At 39.2% G+C, this 5,154-nt stretch overlaps 1 long non-coding RNA gene across 1 annotated transcript in view; it reads right to left on the bottom strand.

Moving 5' to 3' along the window:
* Positions 1 to 1,246: 1,246 nt before the first annotated feature.
* LOC141375565 (uncharacterized) overlaps positions 1,247 to 5,154 on the bottom strand; it is a 4,474-nt gene continuing 566 nt past the window's right edge. The window contains exons 1-2 of the long non-coding RNA XR_012384019.1: positions 2,764 to 5,154; positions 1,247 to 2,647 (exon numbers count right to left, since the gene is read on the bottom strand). The exon at positions 2,764 to 5,154 is cut by the window's right edge and continues 566 nt beyond it. This is a non-coding gene — a long non-coding RNA (uncharacterized lncRNA). The remainder of the gene's footprint in view (positions 2,648 to 2,763) is intronic.

Genomic DNA, 5,154 nt, shown 5'->3' with positions numbered 1-5,154 from the left:
AACAATGCACACACTGCAATCTAGTTGGTTTGTCATCTAAAACGTACAACAAAATGTATCCTAACTAATGTATTTCAGATTTTACTATGCGTCAAATCTAGTAGATTTGTAATGTGTGTATTTATATAGCGCATTTATCATGTAGGGCCATACATCCAAAGTGCTTCACAATCATGAGGGGGGTCTCTCCACTCCACCACCGGTGTGCAGCTCCACTTGGATGATGCGACAGCAGCCACAGGACAACGACACCAGTGCGCTCACCACACACATTGGAGGAGTGGAGAGATAGTGATAGAGCCATTTCAGTGGATGGGGATGATTGGAAGGCCATGATGGGTAAGGGCCTATGGATGGAATTTGTCCAGGACACTGAGAAGAACCATGGGATTTTAATAACCACAGAGAGTGGGAACCTCGGTTTAACGTCTCATCCGAAAGACGGCACCCACTGGCTGTATAGAGTCCCCTTCACCATACTGGGGCATTAGGACCCACACAGACCACAGGTTGAGCGCCCCCTGCTGGCCTCACTAACACTACTTCCATCAGCAACCTAGCTTTTCCCATGTGGTCTCCCATCCAGGTGCTGACCAGGCTCAGCCCTGCTTAGCTTCAGTGAGTAACTGGTCTTGGGCTGCAGGGTGATAAGGCTGTGGCTTCATGTTCTTTATTGTATTTACTAACATGAACAAACAAAGAACAATACGTATTGTTAGGGATGTCTAGATCCGATCACAGCATGGGAAATCGGGCCTGATTATGTTGTTTCAGACTCGATCAGAATTGGACGTTACCTCCCAATCAGAACTCAAATGTACATGTATATATATTATAGGTGGGCATAGATTAATTTTTTTTAAATCTAGATTAATCTCACTGTAATCTTGGAATTATTCTACATTTATCTAGATTAAAATGGTTCATTTGAACTCTGCCGAAGGCATTCAGAATATGTGTGCTACCCAAATAATTACTAAAAGTAAGACTTTGAGAACGGGTTTTTCAAGCCAGGTGGCGCATTAGACCAGGGGCTCATCTCCTTGTGTCTAGACCTCATGTCTGCGGTCTAGAGCTATTATAAAGTTGACGACGACAACATTTCCATAGCAAACTGTAAGATTTGTAAACTTGGGATTGCAAGAGGTGGAAAGGAAAAGAATTTAACATAACAAAGCTAAAAAAGGCACCTAAAAATCAAACACCCAACACAATACAGGCAACCCAACCAAAGACAAGTTCAATTCAATTCAATTCAGCTTTATTTGTATAGCGCTTTTACAATGTAGATTGTGTCAAAGCAGCTTCACATAAATGGTCATAGTAACTGGAACAGTGTGGTTCAGTAACTGGAACAGTGTGGTTCAGGTTTTGGTGTTTAAGTTCAGTTCAGTTCAGTTTAGCTCAGTTCAGTGTGATTTAATCATTACTGAGAGTTCAAACACTGAAGAGCCAATTCATCGATGCGTAGCTCTACCAATCCTGAACCATGCGAGGCAGTGGCGACAGCGGGGAGGGAAAAAAAACTTCACCTGATGGGAGTGAAGAAAAAAAACCTTGAGAGAACCAGACTCAGTTGGGCACGGCCATTTTAATTTCTCCGCTGGCCAAAAGTCTTGTGCAGAACTTCATTCGCCGTGGTTTAGGCTGGAAGATGGCCTCAGTGAAGACTCGTCTGTCCCTGGAGCATCGCTGGAATCAGACTCATGATCTCCACTCCCCACGACCATCAGCGCAGCAGCAGCTCAGGATATGGCCTGGTCCCGGATATGGAATCCTTGGGATCATCACGTCGCTGGTCTTGGATCCAATCAGTGACTCCGCCTAATCTGAGGACCTCGGGATGAGTATCCCCAGGTGAAAATAGAGAATAAAGAAAATAATTAGCGTAGCTGCTGTTCATAGTGTATATAAGCAAGATGCAGAAGCCAGTGTGGAACCCGCTAGTCTGCTCTTGCTGCTGGAGAGTTTGAAAAGAAGAGAAAAAATGCCATGTAAAGAACCCTGGATTTGTAATGCTTATAGAGCATGTACAACCTTGATTTGAATTTTTGAATTAAACGTATATATTTGCTAGTGTAAAACAGAACAGAAACACGTTTTGCAATGTTTGTGGATTAAACTGGTAGCATTTATATAACACCTTAAACACACACACACAATCTGACTTAAATGACTGTTATATAAGTTAATTTATTTTTTTCAAATGTGGTTTTAATTCATAATGAGATTACACACAGCTTACCACTGAAACTCATACAAACATCTCTTGTTTTCATGTACTTTGCCCCTTCTTTCACGTCAACAAGCATTAAAATAATTCACAAGATTATTTGTCATTGATTTAAGCACACCAGTTTCATCTTGTCTCACACACACAATCACACGATCTAACACTGATTCAGACTGTGTCATCATCAGTATCCGTCACAGATGATGAGTGTAAAGCGCCCATCTATTCTGAAGAGTCTCTCAGCGCTGATGCCACTTTGACTGAGTCTGGATTATAGAGGTCTGATGTTTATTTCACAACACTGAGAGGAAAGAGGCTTATTAATGAAGCAAGTGTTCACATGTGTTAATAAACACGCTAAACAAACAGATTAACCTCTGAACTTACCACACTAGCCACCATTCACTGAATCAGCTGATGGAGAAAAGAAAAGGATAGTTTAACACTGATGGTCTGTATTGGGGGAAACTTGTTGTAGAAGAACAGATGAACAACAACTAAACAAACATTTGGAAAAACACTAAAATTACCTGGAAATCACAATATTCTTATCACTCAAAACAGCCTAGCAACCTCATGGCAACGCTGGAAGCATTCTAAACACAAAGAACAACACCCTAGCAACAATATAACGTTGGAAACCCGGCTGAAAACAATGTAACAATATTCTAAACATTGCAAAAAGCCTAACAACCTCATAGCAACACTCTGAACACTCACAACAACCTAGCAACCATATGACACAGAAAACACTAAATCCTCCTTACAATCATATAACAATATTCTAAAAACTCAAAACAGCCTAGCAACTCCATGGCAACACTAGAAACATTCTAAAGACAAAGAACAACACCCTAGCAACAATAAAACATTTAAAACCCTAAAACAGGCTGGAAACAATGTAGCAATATTATAAACATCACAAAGAGCCAAACAGCCCCATAGCAACACTCAGAACACTCACAACAACCTAGCAACCATATGACACAGAAAACACTAAATCATCCTAGCAACCTTATAACAACATTCTAAAAACTCAAAACAGCCTAGCAACCCCAGGGCAATATTCAAAAACACCAAAACAACATAGCAACAATATGACAATGAAAACACTAAATCATCCTAGCAACCATATAACAACATTCTAAAAATTGAAAACAGCCTAGCAACTCCATGGCAACACTCAAAAATCCACTAAATCATCCTAGCAGCCATGTAACAACATGCAAAACACTAAAACTGCTTCTTAACCATATGACGTTATTATTCTAAACACTTACAAAAGCCTAACAACCCCATAGCAAAATTCAAAACCCTCAGAACAACCTAGCAACCATACAGTATGACACATAAAAAACAAAATCATCCTAGCAACCATATAACACCGAAGACATTAAATCATCCAAGCAACAATATAACAGCATTCTAAACACTTGAAACAGCCTAGCAACTCCATGGCGACACTGGAAATATTCTAAACACAAAGAACAACACCCTAGCAACAATATGATTTTATAAACCTTAAAACAGGCTGGAAACAATGTAACAATATTCTCAACATCCCAAAAAGCCTAACAACCTCATAGCAATACTCTGAACACTCACAACAACCTAGCAACCATATGACACAGAAACACTAAATCATCCTAGCAACCATGTAACAACATTCTAAACACTTAAATCTGCCTATAGCAACCCCATGGCAACACTGGAAACATTCTAAACAGAAAGAACAACACCCTAGCAACAATATAACATTTAAAACCCTAAAACAGGCTGGAAACAATGTGACAATATTATAAACATCTCAAAGAGCCAAACAACCCCATGGCAACACTCTGAACACTCACAACAACCTAGCAACCATATGACAGAAAACAGTAAATCATGCTAGCAACCATATAACAACATTCTAAAAACTCAAAACAGCCTAGCAACCCCATGGCAATATTCAAAAACACCAAAACAACTTAGCAACATGACACTAAAAACACTAAATCATCCTAGCAACCATGTAACTTTACTCTAAACACTTGAAACAGCCTAGCAACCCCATGGCAACACTCAAAATCCACTAAATCATCATAGTAACCATATAACAACAATCAAAACAGGAAAGCTGATTCTTAACCATATGACGTTATTATTCTAAACACTCACAAAAGCCTAACAACCCCATAGTAAAATTCAAAACACTCAGAACAACCTAGCAACCATACAGTATGACACATAAAACACAAAATCATCCTAGCAACCATATTAGACTAAAGACACTAAATCATCCAAGCAACAATATAACAGCATTCTAAACACTTGAAACAGCCTAGCAACACCATGGCAACACTAGAAACATTCTAAACACAAAGAACAACACCCTAGCAACAATATAACATTGAAAACCCTAAAACAGGCTGGAAACAATGTAACAATATTATAAACATCACAAAGAGCCAAACAAACCCCATAGCAACACTCTGAACACTCACAACAACCTAGCAACCAAATGACACAGAAAACACTAAATCATCCTAGCAACCATATAACACCATTCTAAAAACTCAAAACAGCCTAGCAACCCCATGGCAACAGTGGAAATATTCTAAATACAAAGAACAACACAATAGCAACAATATAACATTGAAAACCCTAAAACAGGCTGGAAACAATGTAATAATATTCTAAACATTCCAAAAAGCCTAACAACCTCATAGCAACGCTCTGAACACTCACCACAACCTAGCAACCACATAATACTGTAGACACTAAATCATCCTAGCAACCATATAACAACATTCTAAACCCCTAAATCTGCCTAGCAACCCCATGGCAACACTGCAAACGCTCTAAACATAAAAAAACAACACCCTAGCAACAATATAACATTGAAAGCCCTAAAACAGGCTGGAAACAATGTGACAATA

Source organism: Danio rerio, chromosome 8 (assembly GCF_049306965.1).
Source record: "Danio rerio strain Tuebingen ecotype United States chromosome 8, GRCz12tu, whole genome shotgun sequence".
Lineage (NCBI taxonomy): Eukaryota > Metazoa > Chordata > Actinopteri > Cypriniformes > Danionidae > Danio > Danio rerio.
Note: the sequence above shows the minus strand (reverse complement) of the source record. Positions and strands in the feature narration are given on the sequence as shown.